We start from the raw sequence: 27,726 nt of genomic DNA, 5'->3' as shown, positions 1-27,726 counted from the left end.
TTTAAACAAGAAAAGAAAAACACTATAAGGGAGGACATCACAGCAACAGAAGGGATTCAGAAAACATTACAAAGCCTAAGAAAATATCTTATAGTAAAGCTCACTAATACAGGCTGTGGAGAACCAACGAATGAAACGCCTCTTATGACAATAACGTGTCTATTAAGGATCGAGCCAATTTGCACCTCCTTGTCAAACACATCAAAAACGCAATCATAAACAACGCAAATTTTTTAGACCTTGTAAAGCACAATGTATGTTGTTAATTAATCTGTAAACATAAACTACCACAGAGGAAATATACCATACTCATGAACACACAAAGATAAATACACTAATTCATCGTGTTTTTGTGTGTTTTTGTGTGTTGTTTTTGTAGCCTTGTCTCTATTTTCGCAGTGACCAGAAATTCACTTGTGATGAAATCACCAAATGGTGAATTTCAATGGGACTGATGTACTCATTCTGCTGCTAAAAGTTGGCCTATAGGAAAATGTAACCAGGATTGAAAATAGCTAATAGTAAAATACAATTGTGCCGATTCTCGCATGTTATCTGAGACACTTTGTTGCTTTGTTTTATTTTGTTTTTCATAAACTGCATATTGAATACTTCTCCTGAAGCTGTAGATGTCTGCTCGTGTCGAGTCAATTTTTGATTAAAATGCTGCAGAATAAAGTAACAGTCTTGTGTTTACAGGATATTGAGTTCACAGCAGGAATGATAGTTGCCTAAAGTTGTGAATTATCCATCCCAGCTGCACAGTGCTGATTTGTTGTAAGTTTGTATTGAGTATTATGGGAAGACCCTTTGGCACTGCTTATGAATCACAGCCTTTCTATCTCCTTCATCCCCTTGTGTTTGTTGACCACTGTTTGGTTATGAACGTATTGCATCTTGTGAGAACAAGAGTCGAGCCAGGAAGAAACGAGTTTGTCTGAATGAGCCTGCCTGTCTCATTGACATCAATGTCAAAAACTTCTAGGATCACATCCAAGCTGAGACAAGTGGTCACTTGGACTTTGAGAAAGTGGCACTGTTCCAAGCTTTGAAGTGTCGGCCCTTGAAGATCATAGATGATGACGGAAAGGGTTATCAAGCGTATTGCATCTCCTTCATTGGTAGATATTTGTAGCCCCAGGGCAGCATTTGTTAGGTAGTATTCTCAATTTAACATCTAGTATACATTTTGTGGTTGTTGTTGTTGTTGTTGTTGTTGTTGTTGTTGTTGTTGTTGTTGTTGTTGTTGTTGTTGTTGTTGTTGTTGTTGTTGTTGTTGTTGTTGTTGTTGTTGTTGTTGAGTGAAATAATATGATTATTTGATCTCTCTTCTTCAGGTTTTTTTTTTATCTGAGCCTAAAAGATCCATAGCAAACAGATAGAAGTGAGGATGCAACAATTGATTGGTGACATTTAAAGACTTAACCATATAACAGGAAAAAAAGAAATCAACTGAATATTATTTCCAACTGCAGAGAAAGTAAATTTCGATATAACTATAAACACTAAAAATGACAGTCACTTTCAAATGCCAAGGTTCTTCAAAAACTTGTTCATCTCTACTTGAACTTATACTTTTCCTAATAAAATGGATCTGCTAAGTATGAAAATCAAACAAGGGCAGGCGTGTTGGATTAGGTTGCCTTCATATCCAGTGGTCGGCGGTTCGATCTTCTACTCTCCCTCTCAATGCGAGGGCAAAGCAGTGAACACCATGTTGCCTTGAATGATGTGTGTGAATAGCTTAAGCCATTTCAGACTGCTAAAAGCGGAGGAAATGATAATTTCATATACTTAAAAAAAAAAGTCCACATAACAATAAATGACATTTCTTCATCTTTTTTGTTTCAAATTGCATGTTTTGCATGCCTTGTTTGCGACGAGATGAAAGGGAACCTTCATACTCCAGCTTGTTTCTTGACCTCAGTATTAGAGCGTATATAATTGCAGCATGTGTCGTGTGTGTGGAATACGGTGACAATTTCTTTCCGCAACTTAGCCTGATAGTATCTCACTGAGATGAATCGGGGTCGGGGTTTGGCCACCAAAACACTACTTGTGTCCTATTTTAAGTACAGTAAGACTTTGAATTATACTATTGGGATTATTTTTAGCTCAAACTGTCTGTTTTGCGGTTGAAGAGTCAAGAGTGTTGGTCCAGTCAAGTTAATAATAGGCCCTCACTGTCACGTACCAGTAGATGGGGCTTGAGGCAGGGCACGTAAGGTTATGACAAACAGCTTGCGTCAACACGTTTCCACATTCGACTGAGAGGATGAATTATTGTGTACACTCATCACCACACCAAAACATCAGTTTGCACCATCTGCAGGCTATAATGTCCGTCCATAAGTCGTCTGAGTTCAATCCTCCACTTCCAGACATGTTTCTTTTTAAGAGGACTCTGCAATTTCATGGTGATGAGGAGAGTGTCAGTCTCAAACAGTCTTTGGACAAATGTGTCCCATCTGTCATTATTCTATATTTTGTTGTACTGCTCATAATACCTACCACTGTCCTATCCTCAGCACCGAATTGCCATCAAGCTGGTGTCAACTTTTGGTAGTAGAGGTAAAGATGATATAAAACAAGTCATTCAGTTTACTACGGCCTACCCCACCCTGACCCTTTAAAAAGAAAGCACAACATTTCAGGACGGAACAACTGAATGACTGCAGGTTCGTCCACATGAAGTGATGCGTCACAAAGGGCTTGCTTGCTACCAACGATAACTAAAAAAGATTGTGTTGACTGTGAGGGATTTTGGTGGATGAACATCTGCCAGTTATGAGTGAGGAGGTAGAAAAGGATTTGGAGGTGACCACATAATCAGAAGATCCCAAGATGAGTCAGACCACAGGCCTTGTCAGTTAACTTTGGGTTTCCTGCATGCACACATCTGCTGTATTGTGTAGGTGTCTTTGCTCGTAATAAGGGTTTATTAACAATTAAAAAAAATATACGATCTCCAAACACTGAAAAAAATAAAATTTGTCTTGACATGCTTTTACGATTCTTTCTATTTCCAAACCTATAAGTATGGCTGACTACAGAAAGGCTGGGTACTTTGTTGGGGCATATCAGGACGCACTCACTGACCCTACACAGGCAGACAGATAGTGTATGCTTCAGCCAGACAAATGCTGCCCATCCCGTCAGCTTGCTAGCAAGGGCAGTGAGGTAGATAATAATTGTCAGCTTGGCTGTGCCTTTGCCAATGCCAGGGTGGGCTAAGGCCTGTGGGGTCTGGCTAAGAAGGACTAGATCACCGTGGGCATCAGGAGTCCACGGGGCTGAGGGGAACGGGGGAGGGGAGGTGTGGGGGGGTTGGGGGGGTCAATCAAACTCACAAACAAATTCCCAGGCAGAAATGGCACAGGCACATTCAAGACAGAAACCTTTATATTTATGAATGATCGATGTAATTTCTACTTGATTTATTTTTTTATTTTATTTCTTTTCTTCTTTCGACCACAGGGAACCACTCAGATGTTGACCGAAAACTGCACTTGCAGGTGTTTATGAAGACGATTGACATTATAATGCAAAGCAGAAAGCACCAGCACCTGAATGACTGCTGTGAATCCATGCCAGACTCCGTCATGGAACACATGCGTGGCATTGTAAATAAAGCTAAAATGGCACCTGAAGACCTGACCCCACCATGTTTCTTCAATGTAAGTCACATTACTTCATTTATTTACATGTAATTACTGATTTGCCCAACGGTTGAAAGAGCAGCTATGAAAATGCATTCATGTGCATCAGTGTGACAAAAACTGGACAGAGAGTGCAATATTAGAACCTCCCTGTGCTTCATACTTGCTTCAGCACTGTTTTTGAGGGTTAATTTTGGGGGGAAATGGAATTCTCTGTCATTTTTGTATTGAAGTACATTTATCACTGAGCTCAGTCAAGTTGTGGAAAAGGCGAAAAAGCCACCTGGCGTGCGATCTGTCGTTAAGTCCTCCACATTGATGTCGTCAAACTATTTAGTGGCCTCTGAAATTGGGACCTCCTGTTTAGACTGTGGGATCTGTTGACAGTTAACCAATTTAACCAATGGTTAGCGCCTCATTGTGACATAAACAACTGCTGTGATGCTTTAAAAACATCTTCACCCACAACATCCAACTGAAATTAAACAGTTTACAGGGGTGGAGCTTTAATTGGGGTGAGGGAGGGCTCTCTAGTCTGTGCAGCACTGTCACAATGGCTTTAAATGCTTTAATTCACTTTGTGAAATTGCCACCCGTCGTTGTATTATGCAAAGGAAATAAAACTCATTCCTGAAAGTGAAAGGTTGTGTGGGGCTGGGAGGATTTTTCTGTATAAATAGGAATTAATAAATGTCCCACTATGAAAAAATTGACAATGCTATAATAGTTTGCTGCTCAGGAGTCTGTTGAATGTCCTATTAACTGCACCAAACACCAGATGTTTAACAGACACTATCACTATAACACTACAACACAAGATTTATGTTGATGGTGGAAAACAAAAACAAAAATCATATTTAACCTCTTAAGAAAGACAAAATACTAAAACACAATAATAAATGTACCTAAGTATAAGGGGCCGTCCACATGAAAATGCCGGTTCACGTAAACACACTGTTTTTGGTTGATCAGTCACACGAGGCGGCGTTTTAGAAGCCCTTTAAACGTTTTTTTTTTTTTTTTAAAACACGGGTCCCAGAGTGAGGAAATTCTAAAACCCCAGCTCGGCTTTGAGGTCTGGATGGCAAAGACGATCACCTGAGGAAGAAAGTTGACGCAATCGCTCCGCCTCTCCTCTCCACCATGGTCTGTGATGCCATCCAATATCCATAGCAATCATGGACTACAAGCTCCAGTCGAGCTGCAGAAGCTACTGATGATAGCCGGAGGAGGAGCAGGGCCATAGACCTATATAACTCTGAGTTACTTTATCAGTACGGAAACCAGAAGACTCAATACTTCTCGATGAGTTTAAACTACATTCTAAATATCAACGTGTGCAACAGTGGAGAAGCCAGCATTTCTTTCCAGAAGAGACAAATTGATATTTTCGGTATTTAGTTTCCCTTCACCCAGAAAAAAAAAAAAAAGAGTGAAGTGATTGTATTTATTGCAAAAAGTGTAGCTACTGTAGTTGTAACAAGGTGTGAGAAAGAACAGCATGTCAGCAGTGGTAATATAATGCATCGTAATGGCCCCCTCTGGACATGACAAATAATGTCCAGGTGTCCAAAGGAAAAGGTCTGGTGATGGAAAACACAGTAGTGTGCGTCAGGACTTTGACACGGGATGAGACCCTGGCTGCTGATGTTGTAAAAGTGCCGAATCCACATTCAGAAGTCACTGGTTTAGAATATAAATACAGTAAACCTTTGTAATGCACAACATGTGTTTCCGGCATTTTCCTTTCTTGATTCTCCACCCCACCACCATTTCATAGTGCGCAGCCAATAGACGTAAATAGGTTTCTCTCGAGTCATAGTGGAGCTCACTTCCTCTCACCAGCTGAAGGGTGAAAGCGCACAATGACGAACACCACCCACATTAGTTCGCTAGCGGGCAGTCAGGCCAACAGGCAGGGTGACACGGGGGTCATTTGTTTCTGTCACGAGCACAGAAATAGTCTCAAAACTCCTCCTGGAGTGGACAAAGCAGGCGTGCGTTCATTGGCCTAACGCCTGGGCGGGATGTGCTCTTGTTGTGATTACCTGCCTCTGCAGAGGAAAGGCTTTCTCTAAGGACCTCTGGAAAAAATGTTCCTGTCTGCCAAGTGCCATGATTAGCACCCCAGCCGGTTCCTGGGTCAGCTCAGAGGGCAAAAGTGTCTAGACCAGCCGGGGGATTTCCACAGGCACTGTAATTATTACTGCTTGCAGCACAGCCCAGCTCTCAGAGCCCACATTCCACCTAGCTCAGTTGTGCAGCATGATTCGATTCACCGTGTGGTGGGGGTCGGATCAGACATTGGTTTTACATATGGTTTGAATATTGTACTGGTAATGGCCTCTATTTTTCATCACGTGATATTATTTGATGTGACTGGATGCAGAGATAGGAGGGTGGGAACTGTTCAACTGATAAGAATCTAACGTTAAATGAAAGAAGTAGTTGTTGTAGCTGTGTAAAAAGCAGTGATTTGCTATTTCAATTATTTAGTCATTGACTAATTGGTGTTGTGCGGAGAAACAAAAATGGCCTTCTCCTCTACATACAACATTTGCCAGAAAAAGCACAACCATGGTTAATGGTTTGGAACTATTGCTTATCTTGGCCATTGGTGCAACAAAAGCTATAATTATCTGCAAAATAAACTCACTTTCTTGATTGTTAGACAAATAATGCATAAAACAGTTCCAGATAAACCACGGTCTATAGCCAGCCCTCAATGGGAAGGAGAAAGATTCAGGCCACCGGTGCTTGAAGACCAGTTCATGGGCTGCTCAGGAAGTTCTGAAGTTCGTCGGATTCTGTATTTCAGTGCTTCATAAAATATGAGCACCTTATATAACCCATTATTATTTGAATAACACAGTTTTGTTTTTGGTGAAAAGAACATAAAAGCATGCCTGATGTCTGCTAGCCAACAAATTGAGTTTTTCTCGTGTATGTCAGCAGTATGTGTCTCCCAAGGCCTTCCTTTATATAGGCCCAGACATTATTTTTGGCATTTTTCACTGACGTGCACCTCCCACTCCTCCCACTCTCTGTGGCCCTCCTCCATGAGGGCCAAGAAAGCCTGGCACTCGCCTGAAGGTCTCAGCCAGTCCTGGGCAGCTGGGATCTGGGGGAGCTCCCTGCCGTTCTGCAGTGTGCTGGCAGCCCCTGTTTGTCTTACCCCCACCACTCTTAATTCTGCCTTTTTACTCGCAGCCAGCCTCAGAATACAATACAGAGGAGCCCTGTGCTGTGAACACAGACACACACCCTTGGGCGTACACACACATCCACACTTTTATAAGCCATTGAAAGAGACAAGACCAAAGGCGGAAAGAGGAGCAGACGCCTCTCAGATGCTGGGCTTGGCTTCATTTGCCACTTGACACAGACGGCTGCTCACAAGATAACTGTTGTTTATTGTTTATGGAAGGACCCTCTGCCTCACTTCACGCTCCCTTCATCTGGAGACTCCTGAGGGCCACAGCCAAGAGCCACAGGGGAAAAGGCAAATCTCTGCATCTACTGTATGCATACGAGTGTGTGCCACCACGTCCATGTGTCATGTATGCCTTTGTGTTATCATGTCCAGTGGGGACGTACACTTATCGTACAAACTCTGGTATTTTTCTAAAGCTACCACATCGAGTATTTACTGCTTGCTCAGCTGGATTTGATTCAATGGGAATGAGGATAGAAAAAACAAGTGTCAGTCACATTAAAGTCATGACAGTAGGTGAGACTCTCAGGGGTTGTCGCTACATTATAATCCACGTCTTCACAGTGGCAGTGTAAGGACATTATGGAGAAATACACACTTAAAGAGTCAGTGGCATCTTTGTTGTTATTGCTGAGTAGCAGTAGTAGTAGCACACATTACTGTTCTGTACTATACTGTGTTGAAAATAACCTGCATTATAATAACATCTATAAAGTAAAAAAAAAATGTTGAGGTTCAATTTTATGAGACAAAATACATAGCATTTGTACTTAATTTTTCTGCCGACCACTCAGCCAGGTGCTGACAGAAACATGTCGGTCCCGTCCATGTTCTCAGTACTTAAAACCAACTATAAGGGAAATTCCACTCTAGCAGGGCATGAATGTAATTATTCACCTATCCGTAATTAAAAAAAAACAAAACACGTTTGCAGCTCTTTTCCACATTACCTCAACACATTACCTTGTATAAACCATATTCAGTTTTATGCAGTTTCTTCTACATTTTTCCTTGGACTGCATCGTCACACCCAACCCTGGACGAGATACAGAGGCAGGCTTCAATGAAACAACCAGGACTGAAGCTACACTTTCGCTCACTTCCCTCATTCTATAATGTCTTTGTTAGTTGTTGTTTTTTTTAGTTCAGTAAGACCATTCATGAGTTAATATACTGTGACAACACACAATCTGACTCTATGAAAATTAAACATATAGATTATCATACACAAACATGTGCAACACCTCTTTGGATTTTGTCAGCATTATTGACAACATTTCAGAAATGTCTCTCACTGAACACTCTACTCAAATTGTATGAAGTTATTTGATCAGTGCAAGCTCATAAGAGGCATGATGTAAAATTTAAATGTCAAATTGCTCATGACGTTTTGTCTCTGATCTCATCTAAAACTTTTTTCACAATTTTTTCTTTGCCTTCTTGACTACTTGATTTCAACTTCAAACCGTGTGACCTTTTTCACAACTCTTGAATTTGCTTGTTCTCAATTTAAAGTCTTTGTTTGTTTTATGCATCGCTCACCTCTTGTCTTTTTTTTTTTTTTTCCCCAACGGTTTAATTTTCAGTTTGCGTAAACTTCCGAAGCTGAGCCTCTCTCGCTTTAATTCATCTGCCTTGACCTTTCATCAAAATGTGAAGTTGGTCGGAAAGAAGGCTGCAGCTGGACTCTGATGGGGCATGATGGCAACAGAACATGAATAGCGGGGTAGCCCTGGGCACTATGAAAAGATCCTGCTGACGACTGTACCGACAGGGTCACAGCCTCTCCATGCCGCCCGCAACAGCGAGCGAGAGTAAACAGGCGTAATAGCGAGAGCCCAAAAGACACTTGGACTGTGTTCTTGTAAATAATTGCATTCATTGTTCTCTGCCACTGTTGGTTATGGTCACAAGCTGTTTGGTAGGCCCCTGTCTGTCTGGTGCTCACCATGGGCCTGGTGTCAACTCCTACGCCCCCAAAGGGAGCAACTTGTGCCAGGGGTGAGGATGCCAGCTCCCTGACCCAGTGGCCCTACGTCTGACGTGCCCAAGCCAGGAGCAAACAGTCCCCGGGCCAGCTCGGAGACTCAGGGCGTGCTGTGCGCATGCTGCTCCACTGTTAAATAAAGCTGGTTCAAGGAGCACATTCCTGCCCCCAGCCCAGCAGCGAAATAGCAAGCTCTCTTGCTTGTAGTGTCAAAGCACCAGATTGTTTCATTTTATTGCTTTTGCCTTTATCTGGGCTGACTCTGCTACAATCTGATTGGATGCAGCATGTTATTAGACTCTGTTGTGTGCTGTGGGAACAGCAGATGGCCTATTTGGACCAGATTACCTGTGCTCCTTATCTTAAGTGTAGAATTCATTCCAAGTTCTCGAATGTTTCAAGAAAGCTTTTGGTGCACATTATGAATGTGTGGCACTATAATAGGACTTATCTGGAGGTTAGCACCCACTTACACTGGAAACTTGCAATAGCCGGCTGGAGAGTAAAAATATAAATTATGTAAGATATTATATTGATCGTGATATATAATATACATTTTTACCTATACAGTGAGAAAAGACATTCAAAAAGACAATGTGTGGTCATAAAACAGAAAACTCTGCACCAATTCATGGCTTGATATCTAATCTACAACATTCTGGTGTTTCCATGTGTGCATCCATCGTTATACAACATTGGCCTCTGATTCAAAAACTGCCATTTTCCAGTCGATTGTTGTCACTGAGGAAGTTTAGTGGAATGTCACACCAATTTTTTACACTATGGTGAAAAGCCTCAAATTGCAGAGCGTCATGTTTCCATGGCCAGTGAGCATGAAGACACGAGGAGCACCGTGTTTACATGGCGACGTTGTTTTTTTTTAGTACTTTATGCAACTTGTCAAACTACCTTGTTCTTTTTCTGTGTTATTGCGTGCTGATTTCCTATGTGCCCTACTTTTTTTCGGCTTATGCAGGACTGTACAATGTCCCTGTCTCTGAGTTGTTGGTAGTGTTGTCTTTTGGGAGTTATTGGAGAAAAATTATCAATGACGTATTGAATCTCGTGTTTTCTTTTCCAGCTGTTTCCTTCGCCATGTTTGAGTTGGCTTGTCTGATCGGACTGTACAAGCGATTTAGCTCAAACTTATAAGTAATGTGAGGCAGCGGGTGTCAGAGGTCCCATCACATCTCCAGGCCGATCTCTGTGGGCCCATTTGCACGACAAAGTTTCAAGTGAAACTGCATCGCTTTTGCATTTTCATTATAAAAAATTTGAAATTTACACCAAAAGCAGCAGAACTGCTGAAAATGATGCCGTTTACATGTCGGGCCACTAGTGGGCGCTGCAGAGAATAAGTCGTTATAAACATTAACAATGGTGAGTGCACAGACATTTGTATTGATAGATGTTTGAGCTGGATTGCCATCAGACACACAAAATGCAATGAAATTTTTGCGTTTTCATTTGAAAATGTTGTCGTGGTCAGACCTGCCCTGTTGCACTGAACTCAACTCCCAAAACTCATCTGGGTCGTCCTAAAGATGGCAGGTATAAAAGCACCCCGAAAATAAAATAAAACCAGAACATAGAGGTTTGATATTTCTGGACTTTAAAGCGACAGCTGGAAGACTAACTGTGTTATTGCTTCTAAAATAAAGCTCACAGAAACAAGCGTGGGAACTAGCTGAGCGCAACACGGCATCATGTGCAGCCTGTAATGATAGAACCTCAATGACTTCATGAGTGTGGGGCTCTGTTAGCAGTGTTGTGCATCCCCTCAAAATACCAGTGGCTAAGTGGAACACACAAGCTGAACGCGGCAATGGAAGGCAGATGCTCTCAAGCCGTTCCTTGCCTTTCCGAGATCGGGCACTTTTCTTTTTTACCTCCTCTGCTGATAGGTTTAGGAGACATTAAGTAAGGGGCCTCCTCCACGAGGGTGATGTCTGATTTTACTGTATGGTAAATGTCAGAAAGTAAATGCAGACCCAAGCAACAAAGTGGAATTGGATCTAATCTGCCCCAGGCCACCACGTTTGATCTGCACCCACTTCAGTGCAGCTCCCCACATTTTGAGTGTGCAGCACATTCAGGATGTTATGGTATTTTGTCGTATAATAACCTGACGTCACAGGGGAGGAAAACAGTTTTCATATGTTGCGTGACATTATGAAAACTCTGGGTCATGCATCCATACATTCATCCTCATCTTGTCTTTGTTACTGCCTGTTGGACTTTTTCAGTTTTTTTGTTTTTTTTTCTTTTTTAAATGAACTTCCTGTAAAACCGGTAACCAGGTTCATATAATAAGTTTGTTTCTTTTGCTTTCATATTGTATACATTATCCCACTGAGTACTTGCATCTGTGGCACATTCCTGCACTGCAATGAGAATTGCAATTTCTATCCCAGCAGCTGGAATTTGATACAGAGCCTGGATTTAATGGAGTCTTTATACGACTCTTGAGATCATCCTGTTGCAAATAACATGCTCTCTGTGTGTATTGCAAGAGTAATTGTAGGTGGGGAATGTTTTATCAGGTTTGACTGAGGTCAATTATTCCGCCGCCATAGAGCAGAGATCAAAGTCGGGAGGCAACAAAAGCTCTTTGGCGTACAGGTAGTATAGCAGTTAAACTGGAAGTATGAAACTCCCACACACACACACACACACACACACTCAGTTTCCCGGCAAGTGGGATGATCCTCAAAGATGTGCAATGTTTACCGTGTGATGCGTTTGGTTTTGATCATATGTTTGACGTCAGATGATAGGAAAACGAAGAGAGAAACAATGCATTTGTACCTCTTCACTTATGACTGTTGCGTGCTGCCAGCTTCACTTTATCTTACATGGTAACCCCAAGAAAAAGTTTGTGAAATTTATGATACCATTAACTGAGCTTCTTGCAGGACTTGTTCTAGAAACTGTGATTCGAAGTAATGAAAACACAATGAATCATAGTTACACTTACAAAAACTCTGCTTTGTTTCCGCTAAACTTCATATTCTTGAAAACTGTCTTTGCTGTCTATCTCTGTATATTTGTCTGTTTAAGCTCATCAGGCACCCCATGTGTCCATACAGTAGCATGAAATTACGTTTTTTTTTTTGTTTGTTTTTTATACATTTTGATATCATGTGGAAGTTCAGAATTTTCACAGTTAATACTCTTGTATTAACTCATAGCTGTGGCACCATATATTGTATCAGTGTGAGTTTTTAAATAACTGTTTGATTGTGACACCAAGTAATTTAAATGGTCATTTTAAAAGGTCTTTTTTTAATTATTTGAGGAATATAAATTGAAGCATGTTCTACGGTATTATACAGCTACACGAATGGCTGAGGCCACCTTCACCTTCATAAGAAAGAGTGACATTATACAACATTTGCAGAAAGAAGATTCACTACGTCACCCAGTCTAATGCAAACTTTGTATCGCTCCTTATTTAATTTTTTTTCCAAACAAAAATGGAAAACTTTATGTCCATATGAACGTCTGTGTACTCGCTATTGTTAATGTTTATACAGTGGTATATTGTTCTGTGTGTGGTTTCATGATGAAAACAACCTCATGGTGTCAACTCACGGCCCGACATGCTCACCACATTGTTTTCCGCATGTCTACCATTTCCGTGTCCACGGACATCATTTTCAAAATGTCACTGTCATCGCAACAACATTGCGTCTTCACTTGAAACATTGCCATGTAGATGTGGCTTTAGTGTTTTTTACTTGTGTTATTGAAATGGGGAAAGTAGTGCAAAAGTATATCCTTTTTATTATCTTATTTTGTTTGATAGTCCCTTGCACATTTTTCTGTGTAAAAATGTTTTAATAATTCAATGTTACATGTAATTCCACTCTCATTGAAAATAACAAAACAATACAAAAGTACAAAAACTCCATCATTGCCATTCGTTCATTTGTTTCCTTGTATTTTTTCAACAGATTCAATGATTTACTTAATGCACAATAATTACCGCCCTTTCAGCATGTCGCATTGATCAAAACTGGTTTCATCACAATGTCTGATGATGTTTAAAGGCCTTCCCCCGTTTCGGTCAAACATCAACACACTAACTCAGCGGGAATGGCGTTCAGTTTTAACTAAAACCAGAGAAACAAAGAAGGTAATCATGTCATTACACAAAAGCGCCATAGGAGACTAAATGCACGTCACGCCGGATAAGGACACAGTAAATGAGCAGCTGTTTCAAATTAACACTAAATAATCATAAAAAGTTCGAAGTTATTAGCAGTTTCACTGTGCCAAGTATGATTAGTTTCTTTCTATTTTTTTTTTTTTTTTTTTTTTAAATAAAAGATGAAGGCATTCTGCACTTTTACCACACTGCCATTCATTGATTTTTATGTCTCCGCCTCGCTCACACACTTTGTAGTTCTCTCCGTCCCACCTCTGCATTACATTTACTGCTGTAGTTTCCTCAACCTCAACCGAGCTTATTGAATAATCCTTTAGGAGAAGTGCTCTCCTGCTTTACAAGGCAAATTGCTGGTTTGGAATTCAGTGCTTTCATTCACTCTCATTATGATTCAGTGATAGGAAAAGTAACGTTTGCAAAACTGTTTGTGAATGCCATGAACTCTAGAGGCATGCTTTGCATATTTTTGTACATCATCTTTAAAAGCACAGTTTTCAAAGCGGTGTGCAGCACATGGTCCAAATGCTACGCTTTTCTATACTTCCTTCCTAGCGATGCATAATCTTGTAACTCCCATTTTCACATCCGTTTGCCCTCTTCCACTGGAACCAGAAAATCAATCTGCTGCATAAACGATGTCAAACAAGGATGTAGACCCTCGTCTGCCCCATCCAAGGGGGCCAGACCTGATTGACTCAAGATCGCTCCTCGGTTGCTTGAAAGTACGGTCTCAGTTACTTAGCTCCCGCAAACCCCTGGGTTTACACACACACACACGCGCGCACTGACATTCCCAGTTCACCAGTTAAATTAAAGTCAGATTATAATCAGAGCATCCTAAATGCACGTTTCAGTAAATTCAGCTCTGCTTCCTCAGCCGGGCTGTTCACATCCCCCACTGGGAAGCCCCCTTCAGAAGCCGGCGTTGCGCTTTCCATGCTGCTCACTAATTGATCCGGCGCGTTGAAGGTGAGGCGAGGTGGATGGAGATTGCGAAGCATGGCAGTCATATGTGACCGAGGCCACTGAGGGTCTGATGTGGCAGCCATTAGCGCACGGCGTCAGTGGAAGCGTGGAGGCACACGTGGGGTGTGCAGCTTGAACAAATAAGGCCCTCTGTGTTTTGGAGTGAATACCCCTGCTGCCTTATTACCAGTTTGAAGTGTGGTTTGCTGGCGATGACATCAATGACAAACAGAGCACTCTGGTTTCCTCTTCAGGGATGGAAACTGCTGCTTTGAACTTAAACAACTTCTCCATTCATTCCTTATGGGACGTAGACACTAGGAGTCCTGCATAATCTGCATGAAAACCAGGATGCTGCATTAAAACGTGACTGTTTAAATGCGTCAGAAGAGTGAACGTAAGTCTCTTTGCAGCTTTAACGGTTAGTCCAAAGAGAGTTTTGCCCCAAATGATTTCAATAATTTATTTAGACTGACACAATTGCTTGAACGAGTTGGGATTTCGTGCTTGGTGTTTGCATGTTCTATTCGTGCTGGTTTCCTCCGGTTTCCTGCAAAAACATTCGAAGCAAAAGTGATGGCTTTCGCTTGCCTGTAGGATGGATTGCGAATGTGGTTGTTTGACTCTCTGTGTCAGGAAGTACACTGCCTTCTCTTTTGTCAGCCTGGATTGGAATTAGACAGAGAAGATGACTGGATAAATGGATAGATGGATGAACCCCTTACCGTTAAATGGCTGCATTGGTACTAATAAACAAAAAAGTGTCTTCTTGAAAACAAAACTTAGAATTTGTGCACTGGACAGCATTATAATAAGTTTATTATGTTTATAAAGTTTTTCCCAACCACACCTATAATCTGGGGATTTATCTAGTTTATTTTTATGTTAGTTAGAAGATTTTTTTGTAATCAGGATTAAGACATTGTCTTAGTGTTGGAGGTTTTCTGTGTGACACATCTCACTGTTTTGGTTTGGTTGCTTGTTGTTGCTTAATCCTTGGAAGTTTATCCTGCCATTGAATGGAGGTTTTTCTTTTTAGTTAATGTTTTTTTTTTTTTTTGGTAACAGCTTTCAAGTTACCAATACCCATGACTTGGTTTTTGTCATCTTTTTATCCCTGTTTAACTTTACTTCACTTTACACCTTTAACCATCCCACTTCCCTCTGTGGAAAGCAGTAACAGTATTAACAAATTGATGATGGCAGCTTTGTCTTTCTTCTCTTTCCTTTCATGATATGATAAATATAGCTTACTGAACTTTTACACTGCAGACATGCTTTTAAAGGAGGATTGTTTGAGTTAACTATAAATTTGGGGAATTCACAAGAGAAGAAAAAGAAATGCATGGGTACTAATGATTTTCTTGAATGAGTCAAAAAGAAAACCGTGACGCTGATGACATGCTTTTAGTCATTCATCCTGCCTCCTAACTAGTGACATTGCATCCATCCATCCATCTAACCTACTCGTGGTCGCAGGGCATTGGAGCCAATCCCAGCTCATTGTGGGCGAAGGCAGGGTCCACCCTGAACAGATTACCAGTCCATCACAGGGAAAACAGAAAGAGACAGACCACCACTCGCGTTCAAATTTACTTGGGAAGAGACCCAGAGAAAAGCCATGCATGCACAGGACGAACTCCACACAGAAAGGCCTGCGATGCCAGTGTCAGCAACCGAGAGAGTGATTCATATCGTTTCCTGACATGGCCAATGATACCTGAATGGCCATTGAGGCTAAAACATGCCCCAGCACCCTTTCCCCTTTTGTTACAGGTCCAATACCACTGAGTCAGTAATAATGGTTCTCGAGTGAGCTTCTCTGCGATTAAAGAGAATCAAACAAGCACTGATGAGATAATTTTGGATGTCGCATTTAGATTTGACCTCTTTTTTTGGGTGGGAAGACATGACTCCTCTTTACCTCTGATGTGAATACTCTTGAAATGTCATGAACTGCCACTTTATTTTTCAATCATGTAATGTGTACAAACAGAGAAATAATAGAAAAAAGATTTTTCTTTTGTAGGTTCATAATTAGTCCTTGCCCATCCTGATAGAGAGGAATGTTGCGCAGTCTTGTCTTGCACACCTTGTGTGTGCGTGTGTGTGCGTGTGTGTGCGTGTGCGTCCTTACCTGATTTTAATGGCTGCTGGCTGCGGCTCAGAGCTTTGCATACAGGTATGTGAACTCATCAATCATTCTGTCAATATCATGCAAAGAAAGTGAAACTTTGCATATGCTGGAATTTCATCCTCCTGATCTAACCATTTTGGTTGATACTGTCACAAGATTATATAAGAATGTAAACTGCTAACTTGTTCAGATCTGATCCCTGAATGTTTTGTTTGAGTTACAACATATGAGTACAGTACTCGCCACTCTCTTCAGTGAGAGTGAATACAGTCCTCTGGTACACTGAGCTTTCTTATGCAACCTGCTCCAGTGTTCAAAGGCTGCTGAGTGCCCTCTCCTGCTTTGTCATGCTCACACAAGGGTTTATCAAGTGTATGGTGGGAAGGCATGACGCTGGAGGACTTTGGAAGTGAGCGCTCATGTGCCTATGCAGCAGGTTTACGTGTGTGTGTGTGTGTGTGTGTGTGTGTGTGTGTGTGTGTGTGTGTGTGTGTGTGTGTGTGTGTGTGTGTGTGTGTGTGTGTGTGTGTGTGTGTGTGTGTGTGTGTGTGTGTGTGTGTGTGTGTGTGTGGGGATGGTTGCATCCTGGTGCGCATTGTGTTTGCGTTTGATTACACGTGCACACTTGTGCTCTGATGTGCATGCATGCATGCGCTTTCCTCTGTTTTCCGACTCAGGGACTTTGTCCTCTGATAGGTGTGCCAGCCAGTCAGCTGAGAGAGAGAGGGAGAGAGAGAGAGAGAGGAAACTAAGATCTAAGGGAGGCCGTGGTGTTAGAACTGGGACAAAGACAAGAGCGAAAACATGGGAGAGCCCTGCTGAATGACAGATAGACAGAAGCGAATCCAGAGAAGTGGCGCCGGGCTGCGGTGTGTGTTGCTTTGAACATCGTTCCAGATGTTTGTGCATTACAAATATCGCAAACATAGCGAAGCAGGTGCAAACAGGACAAGACTAGAATTTTGTTAATAACAGGTTGATTAATCAGGTGACTTTCATTCAGTGAGTCTTTGATCTCGATTTCTACAGATCAAAAGAAAAAATACACCGGATCTGATTATCAGCTCTGTGACATAAATCAATTCATCTTAAAGTAAAACCCAAGAATTTAGTCACTGATGATCACTTTTTACTCACTTTTAATCAGACAAAATCAGAAATGATTTTGTTTGACTTTACTGTATTGATTAGATGAATCTGATATCAGGTAAAAGCCACTGTCAGACAGACTTATTGCCCTGCCACCCACGCTGTTGACAAGGCAGGGTGCCTGATGACGTTGTTGTTAGGTAAAGTACAAACGGTAATGGCACTGACCGACCCGGGCACTCTTTGAACTCCAAATGAATTGCGGGTCTACTAGCAGCTGTTAAGAATGACCTTACCCCACAAAAATCAATCAGTACAAACATACTGGGAAGGCTGGCATCGCGGAGCGCTATAACAAGAAAGTAAACGTGTGTTTCTGTGCACCAGCGTGATCTGGTCTTGCTTGCTGTGTACAGTGGTGATGCAGGGAAATGGGAATCTTTTGAGGTCTTTTGATGTTGTTTTTTGACACATTGTCACAGTTCACCATCGTCTTCCCATTCCTTTTCAAAATGGCTTTTTTTTTTTTTTCTTTCTTTCTTTCTTTTTTTTCCACTGACCCAAGTTCAGCAGATTGGACTAGTGGACTCATCCCAGTGGAAAACTCTCCCACAAACCAGACAAACATACACCAACACCAAGAGTCAAGGTGTTCTTTTCAATGATTGAAAGGTGCCATTGCACTTGTTAACCTCGCTCTCTCTCTCCCATCCAAGCCTAACACAGTAGGCGACAGGGTGATGTGGTTTAAGAAGCACCGGGCACAAACAGCACACACACACACACACACACACACACACACACACACACACACACACACACACACACACACACACACACACACACACACACACACACACACACACACACACACAGTTGTCTGCCCCACCCACTTGGACACCAGGCAGGGCACACACACACACACACACACACACACACACTGGCTGTCTGGCATTACAACCTCGGTTGGCAAAGCTGTACTCCCCAGCTCCTCTATATATTTTTAAATGCCCGTCTCTCCTCGTCTGTCATATTGCGTGTCTTGCCTGCTGCCCTGCTGCCTGCAAACGTGGATCGAGGTGTGTGCCGGTTATCTCCGCCTGGAAAAGCAGTGCCCTTGTTGCTTCATATATCCCAGCTCTACTGACCGGCTATTGATAAGGCTAATGTCTCCCGATAGCTACCAAGCTTTCAAGTCGCGGCACAAAACTGCCGGCTCCCTTTTATGTTGTTTTCCCAAGCCAAGGACAGACAGGCCTCCCTACAGCACCGAGCTGGCTAATCAGTAATCGCTAACTTGCTGAGCCCAGCAGTACACTTCAGATGGGCCGCTTTTCATCCCCTCTTCTTCGTCATCTCCTCTTATTCACTTTCTCTGCTTCTTCTTCCGCTGTCTTTGTTTTTCCATTTCTCCTCATCACACTCTATACTGCTCCATGACAAGGACTTTTTTTTTTTTCCCCCTATATAGTGTTTTTCCCTTCTGGTTTTCTGTCACCAGTCAGTTACTAATACTACTTTCTCCCTCCCTCCTTGCACCTGCTCTTGTAATTTGCTTCTTTGCTCATCCTCGTTCCTTTCTGTCATGCTGCCCCTTTAGCCTCCTGATAGATCAAGATACAGATGGGGGGGGGGGGTCTATAACCGTGCCATGGACACATGGTGTTATATTAAAACATTAGTACCACTATATGACTTTATTTAGGACTTGCCAAAGAAAATGGATTAGGTGACAGCAATGGAACAAAAGAGGAATCCTCTTCAGTCACCCTGACTGGGCTTGTGCTTTCACAGCCAACTGCGGCAGCTCCTCTCCAAACTTTCGCAGAGAGGCGATCTGGCCTCCTGTTCAAAGGCCCTCCCCTTTCCCTCTGAACGTACTTGCTGCCTCTATATTCAATCCAATAGTTTGATGTCCTCACCTGTCACACATACTGCTCTTAGGATTTGGATAGGCGTAAAATTTGCAAAGCCACACAAATGGCTTCTCTCTGTTTAGTCATCGTTTTGAATTCATATCAATACTATTTCTGCTTTTGTCATAATGTTCACGTTTGTACTTTGTGGAAGTTAATACAAAATTGCACTTGATTGAAGGTAGTTGTTTTACCTCAATAAAAGGTAAAGGGGGGACGAATTAGGTCCCAATTATACGACGACGTTTCAAGTGAAAACGCATCATTTTTGCGTTCTCATTTCAAAACTGCTTAGCGATTACACGCCAACATGTTGAAAATGATAGAAACGCTGAAAAACAATGTAGTTCGCATGTAGGGTCACAAGTGGGTGCTTCTGTTTGTTTTACGCTATAAACACTTAGTTTTGTTTGTTTCTCTATTCTGTTTGTTTCTTTTCTGTTTTTTTGTACGTTTGGAAATAAATAAAAAATAAAAATAATTGACATTAACAATGACAAGTACAAATTGGCAGACAACCAAGTTGGATTACTATTCCGGGTGACTCTCAACTATAAAACTACCAAGTCCAGGAGAATATGGACGCGGAGTCATGACACTGTGGAATCCCCCATTGTTGTTGTCGTTCATGTACTCGTGCATGTGCAGAAGAACTATTTGTTACGGCCATGGTGCGCTTGCACAGTGGCAGAATTTCAGAAAAGTTGTGTTTTACCCCATTTCTATGGAGACTCAGTTGGAGCATTTTCAGAAAGTTCCACCTTGGGAGTTGCATTTTCAGTGGCTCCAACCGCGGTTGTCCTGTAAACGAACCCCCAAAACTCAACAAAACGTTTGCGTTTTCACTTGACAACATTGTGTAAACAGGGCTTAAGATGAGCGAGGTGTATTGTTAGTGAGCACTGTCAGTCAAATTACTTTTTTTTTTACTCATTAAGTTTCAATTGAAGTGACATTAAATAGTTGGGCGTTTAATGATTGTGCTGCCGTGTTATTTTAGCGTCAGTTAATCAGTCATTAATAACAGACTTGATGATTTGATTCACTGAGAACCTGCATGAAGCAAAATTGTGAGGCCGTGGAGTTTGATGTGTTTGCGGAGAAAGTTATCAAACATATCGGAATGTTACAGCAAATAAATCTGGATTCAGTGAAAAAAGGAAAATCTAATATGTAACACTTTATAACACGATGCTGCTTGTTGCTGAAATGAGCTCAACATATAGAAGTTTATTTGTCTTTTCTTACTCATTCACTCCCCTCACTTAAATACAGTATGTTGAACTCTAAGCAGCTTTGTTTGTTGTGTGTGACTGAGGGAACTCAGCAGCTAAACAAATGTTAGTAAATACACAGTACTCCACTATAAAAACAATTGCATACAATAAAAAGTTTATGATATCACTCATTTTCTTCTTCAAAACCCTTTCTATCTTTAAGGACAGCCATGAATTACTAAACAATTCAGTGTCATTGCTGGAAACAATAGTGTCTTAACAGATAATTGATTTTATGCCATTTCGAAGGCATTGTTCAAGATTTCACATTACAATGATGTTGATTTTATATTAAAACAAGATTTGCATGGAAATGATGTAATGAAGTCATGTCTCAGGGTGTGTCCGCACACCACCAACACATATTCGGTCCAATCCAAGCAAACCTGGGCACGATTGACTTGTAAGCACTGTTTATGTGTCAAGGTGTGAACCCTGCCAAATGAAACCTGCTGCGCACTGAACAAGCAGACCAAAACCTCTTGAAAAGCTGAGTTCAGTCCATTTCCAAACAAGCTTGTGCTAGACTAAAGTCTGAACACAGCACAGACCAGAAACCTCAGAACAGACAAATACAAACTCTTGTATGTTGTAGTGTTGTAGGCACCGTTGTGAAGTCTTTTATACTACATTATTAAAACCTCGGCAAGTTTATCTATCTATCTATCTATCTATCTATCTATCTATCTATCTATCTATCTATCTATCTATCTATCTATCTATCTATCTTTCTATCTTTCTATCTCCCAGGTATTGAGAGCTCGCAGGCCGACCCCACTGCTAACCCACAAACTAGTTCACCAGCTGGCCCAAATGCATTGTGGGTAGAGGAAATGACCTCAGTGATGAGGAACGTGTTATCGGCTGCATGCAGGACATCCTTCATACTGTAATGTCACCCAGCAGCGTCGCGGCGAGATAAAGGTGGTCCGGCTGACACACAGGCCGGACGGCGGACAGTGTGCAGGCTGAGCGAACACACTCCGTTCTTGCCTGACTAACCGCTTGTCACAATTTTCTCTCACACATACCAGTACAGTTATTTGTTTTCCATGCAATATATATAAAACATTTTTCTTTTTTTTAAGCATGTGTAGCTGATTGGCAGGTGCAAAACATTTGCTTTCGCACAGGAAAACAGGACGACTCTTTTAAGTCAGAAATCAGCTACGATGGGTGCACAATGTTTGAGTTTTTTGTTTGTTTTCTTTAAGGTGATCTTGGTTATTAACTTATTTAAAATGTTTACGTATGTCACTTACTTAATTATACTACGCACTACAACAGTATGTAGGCTGTGATTATTATGCTGTTGGCTTCTATTTTTATTGCATTTTGGGGAAATAATGCCGCTGCATTTAACTCATCCTGTTCATAGGTAACCACACATATTTGGAGCAGTGGGCCGTATAAAGCTCCTTCACCATCAGACTGAACATTAAATAAATGTATTTTAAAATCCAAGTGAAGCACAACTGCATACGTTTAAGTATTGAGAGAGAAAGTCGCGCCTCTTTATTTTTCTGTCACTGATAGAAAGCATCTGGTAGTTAGCATTAACAGTTTCTACTCCAGATTCAGTCTGAGGTCACAGTTTCAGTCAAAAGTCTTGTTTTTGAATCAGAACGTGCATCTGATTAGCCATTTGCTCTTGCAAAGGGTGTTTTCCTTCCATTCAGTTCAACTGATTAACGACATGAAAAACTATTTTGAATCACATCATCGTGTGTGTAGGTATGTAATGTATCGTATAATATGTAATATTATGTACACATAAATCTGGTGCAAGTTCTCATGCACGTGTCGAATGTTTTGAATGAGAAAAGTCACAGTTATAGTCTCTTTTTGCAAAATGATATGTTATTTACTGAGGCAGTGGTGGTAAATACCATGGATCAAACCATTTACATTAGTCCTGGGTGATATATCTTCAATTTACACTTGTTTCAAATTACAAATTAGAAATCTGTGATTCTCATCTATGTTGGATGGATGGATCATATTTACGTTATAAGTGTCTTCAATAGTAAACATTTGTATACCAAGTTAATACAATAAGTCAAAAATATTTTTTTACGCTCATTCAGAAAATAACCCAAAATCTTAATCATTTAAGAAATAAGCTAATGTGAAAACAGCGTCCCTATGTAAGATTTAATTTCTCCGTCTTTTTTCTGAACTGACACAGGATTCGCACTTTAAAAATAGAACAGTAAATTCAAGCCCTCCCTGATATTGTTGCATGTTTCACATTAAATACAGTTGTGCCCATACGACTTTGCTCTTGCAGTTTCTCATGCCCCCCCTTTAAAAGGGAACACATTCCGTCCTGCCATCATCCTCTGCCCCCACCGCCTCTACATCTTTCTGCTCCGGGTAACCAGACCCAGATGGTACCTGGTACGGACACCAGCGGCTCGCTTTCTTTCTTTCTTTCTTTCTTTTTTTTTGCCTTTTGTGAGTCAGACACTGCAATCAGTAGCCAGGAAGCCCAGAAGTGAGGTGTGGGCCTTCATGAGGCCATACTGGGGTGAACAGAGGCTTAGGAAAGGAAAGAGGAATGGGGGGGGGGGGTTCAGGTAGACAGAAATGTACTGTAATTAACGCTTCACTCAAATAAGAAGTGCACATTTTAGCAATTTGGTTGCAGTACGGACTGTTGGTCCAATCTCTACTTAAACTGTGCGGGCGGGAATATCTGGCCTGGCCAGTGATACTATTGAGGCACTGCACTTCAGCCATTAGTATTATTTTACATGGTGTATGCCATACTGTCCCGATGCATGCATGCATGTATGTGTGCGTCTTCTGTGTGTGTGTGTGTGTGTGTGTGTGTGTGTGTGTGTGTGTGTGTGTGTGTGTGTGTGTTTATCGATATGGGGGGGGGGGGGCTTTTGTGCCTGTTGTGGCGAGGTGGCAGACAGTTGTGCATGAAGATAGATGGGAACGCTGAGCTTTGGGAAGCAGGAATGTCAGACAGACATTAAAGACATACGATATGAAACCCCGCTGAGCTTCCCCCTTCTCTCCACCTGCCCTTGTGAAATTAACTATGGTCCCGCCAGCACCCAACATTCCCAGGAGCTCTCGAGTAAAGAAACACCGGGAACAGACGCGTTATCCATAAAATACATGTTACCTGATGACTAACTGCTTTTGTTTTCCAAAAAATTATCTCTTTTACGGGTTTGCTTGTTTGAGAGTGAAGAGATAGACACATATGACTCAGAGCAATGTCATTTCAAATAAAAGAACCATTGATGACTTATATCTTATCCGGAGTGGTTTGAATTACAGAAAATGTTGTGTACAAATGCTTGTTAGCTGATGTGTTCATGTTTTACAGCTTACCGACAAGGGGATTTCTCCCCTCGCCTGGTTTAAAGAGCCCACGTTGCTGGTTTAAAGCACTTTAAGCACTGATAAGTATCCACCGTGCCAGGGAAAGGTGGATATGGTCACACCAGTTCAAACACTGATGTGAACGTGTGCCAACGGAAATAACACCAGCCCTCTCTCTTTTTCTTCATCCGACTTGATAAGATTAGGCCGCCGTGGTCCGTATCAACTTTTGTCTGATTATAAAGCACCGGCCTCGTGCTTTCAAGCACCTAATTGTGCCTTTTATGAGGGATGAATCATTTTCGCCTCGGCCATTCAAGTGCATGTTTGTGGCTTTTCTCTTTTAAGCCTGCTTCTATTTGAACTTAACATACTAATTTCAACACATATGTCTGGTGTGACGCATGAGGAGTTTCTTTTTCTCCGTTTCTGCCATCATGTCATGAATTCCCTTCAGAGAAGCCCAAGCCCGTCATGCATAAACAAGCTGAAATGGATGAAAATTGGGTTTCATTTTGAGTAATTTCTTACAAAATAAATCATGAAGTAAATTTCCCCACCTACTTTGTTATGCTTCAGAACCCAAAACTGCCATTGCCAGAGCCTTTGATACTCCTCTTTTCAGAAAATTGCAGTGGAAGATTTGAAGTATGTAAATAGACATTGACTGGGTTTTACTTTTTATGTCCCTTTACAGCTATAAAGTTTAATGAGATTGTGCATTTGCTCTTAAATGGCCAGAAAGTGCAAACACAAGGTGGGATCTGACAGTAACCAGGATGTGAAAGCGACAGGTGAAAGAAACCAAAGCTACTTCTGACATGCTGCAAATGACTTACAATTTATCGTAGTGCTCACAACAGAATTTTCTTACTTACATTTAAGGCTTTCTGCTATTGTTCATGTTATATTTTTTGCATACACTCAAGTTTTCTTAGTCTTTCTTCCTGTTTTGAATTAAGTAAACTTCACACTTTAGCAGCTTGTCTTGGTCTAAAACCACACTGGTCTGAACACATCCTGGACTCGAGCTTTGAGCTGTTTTGTTGGCTGGTTAATCTGCGGTTCACTTATTTCAGATCAGCTTCACAGACACAAAAACCGAAAGAACATACACAAAACAGTGTGACTGTGGCCTGCATGTTAGATAATCTTTACTTTCTATGTCACTGAGTTCTCATTTTAGCATATGCCGATACGCTTATCCAACAAAAAAAAAAAAAAGAAATGCAATTCACATCCACACTGTTCATAATTTATGATTCCAAGAACTTGACTTTCTCTGTGTGGTGGTGGATGGAGATTGACTGATAGCAGAGCAGCTGTTTCCGGGGTGGTGTGGGGGTTGGAGGGGGACGACTCTGCACCGCTGTCTCTGCTGCTGGCCACCATGCTGCACTTGTCCCTGTCCAGCTGCCTGCCCTGCTCTGTTAGTTTCTGTTCTTCTAAAACATTAGTGACTCTGACTCATAGAGGGCGCTAGTCAGGCTGGCTGCCGGCAGCTGGTGGAAAGGCACAGAGGAAATAGAGCAGGGGAGCTGTAGTATCTGAGCAGAGCCTGTGTTGAGACTTGACACACAAACATGTGGAAACTGAAGGCAAGCACAAACTGACTGCAACAGGTCACACTGATCAACCTCATAAGAACTTATTAAACTGCACCTTGTGGTCCCTGGACATCATATGCAGCAAAGCATTAATAAGTTAATCTGTATTTCTTCTCATTGTTGAGTTTCTTTATTTTCTTCTGCCATGCATTGAACAAGAAAGTATTATTTTCATAATCCAGATGGAAATTCAAAGATGTCTTGCAAGAATACGGATCCAATCAGTCATACGTTTATAGTCTTTGAGTAGTTCTTTTATATACATGTATCTCACGGAATTAAACCTCCATTTTACAAAAAGGGGCGCCAAACATAAAGCCTGTGGGACAAAGATAGTCTGCAAGAGGCTCCAAACTAAAACCAGATAACGAACTAGAATTAGCCTCAAAGCCGTGTTATCAGGGTGAGTTTGTAAAAACATACACAATGCAACAGTTATAGACGTTTTTTAAACATTCCACTGTATTTTGCACCAGAATGTTAAATTGAAATTTGCTTTATGTTGAGATTTTAGTCATTTTGGATAGTAGATGTTTAGTTTTGTGAAAATATGGACATTCCCATTATGTATGTATGTAAATAATCAACAGGAAGGTTAAACTTGGAATATGTGGGACAAAATCCAGCAATCCAGAGGGATTAATCCAGCCCCAAGATTCACCTGGCAACAGTGTAGAGATTTCAAATAATGATATCAACCGAAATGCTTCCAAATATAAAAGAACATACAATTATTTTAAAACTTTCCCTTAAAAGTAGAATGGTGTTCTTGTTGACTCCGAATCCAGCAAAAACATGTCCACCGTGCTTGCACTAAACGCTACAGCTACGTACTTTATTGTTGGTGCAGATAGGGTACAAAGGTTTTTCCCCAACATTAGTCTGGATTTGGTTTTCGATTACAATAATCTTTCTAATAAAAATCCAGGTTATATATTTTAGATTTTGTGACGAGGAACTATTTTTTAACTAATACTGCTAGGAATATTCCGAGGTTGTGGTTCTATCATAACATCGGATTGTGAACCAACAACGCTTCATTTGTAAACACGTGACGGAATGAGATATTAGTCTTCACTGTTATAACACGCCTCTATTGTATCTGGCTGAGTTCATGAGGCAGCCGAAAAGCAGTGTACCAACATGCCGTGTCAACACACAGGCTCTCAGCTGTTCCAGACCTGCAGCCCCGCCATTCACACCTCTCACTTCACCTTTCGTTTCACATCCTTCTTTTACCAAACCCAACGAAACATCCTGTTTGCTACAGATCAGCGGCGATCAATGTCACATTGATGCCAGTTGTTAATGGCAACATGCTCAAAAGCATTTCACCGCATTTCATATTTGCTCTATCTTAACTGACCCACCCTTTTGATTATGAGTCAGAGCGGTGGCAGTTAACCCAGGTCAAACTATGACTAATCTGAGCACAATGACACGAAAAACCTTTGAAATCTTATCAGTGTTCAGGGTGTTGACTTGTGCATACTTTTAATTTCAGTTTCACCATAACTTTTTTATCCACCAGTAAGGTGTGTGGATTTGAGAAGAGAATCTACTTCCAGATATTCAGTTAATGTGTTGTTTCTGGACCAGGGTTCACTAAAGCCAGGGTTAGCCTCCAAACATATTGGCTTCTGTTAATCAGTGATGTCGGCTTTCCCCTTTCAGGTACAGTAAATTGCTCATGAGTGGCGACACAGATTTCAAAGAATCTTTCCATCATTCCAAACAAGGCAATTATCAACCAATCACATGGGAATCAGTCTCCCTCTTGTCATGTGGACTTATTTTGCCCGACACAGTTAAAGTTTAGTCAAATCCCAAGGGGAGTCAAAGAGAGTTTTTCACAAGGAGCTCAATCACAGGACCTTTTTCAAAGTGGCTAAATGGAGAGAAAAACAGACAAATACCTCAATCCAAAATAGAGTGGAATGTTTTGAGGCATGGGAGGTGATGCAGAAATTAACTTTAATCAGTGAATCACTTTGAGAATGTGGCTACTTTGTGCCATAGAGCCGGTCCCTGCTCCAAAGGCACGCAGCGATACAGGATTTTCTGTTCTTTATGTTATATTACAACCAGTTTTCTGATAGTGTGGGAGGAGATGCTTCTTTCGAAGCCACAGCATGCAATGTAATGGCAGGTGCACACAGGGCTGTCTGCTCCTGGAGTTCAAACCAGAACAACATGGCGGCTCGGTCACAAAATTTCTCCTTTATTACTTGTACAGTTCAGTGAAAAGTGTTTCTGAAAACATTTGAGAGGAGAAATTAGCTTCAGTTGCTGAATCGGTCCCCGTCTTGGTTCCACTACAGCTAGTTTTGACGTTCATACTTTGGGCCGCAACACAGCTGG

Source organism: Lipophrys pholis (assembly GCF_963383615.2).
Source record: "Lipophrys pholis genome assembly, chromosome: 11".
NCBI lineage: Eukaryota > Metazoa > Chordata > Actinopteri > Blenniiformes > Blenniidae > Lipophrys > Lipophrys pholis.
Note: the sequence above shows the minus strand (reverse complement) of the source record.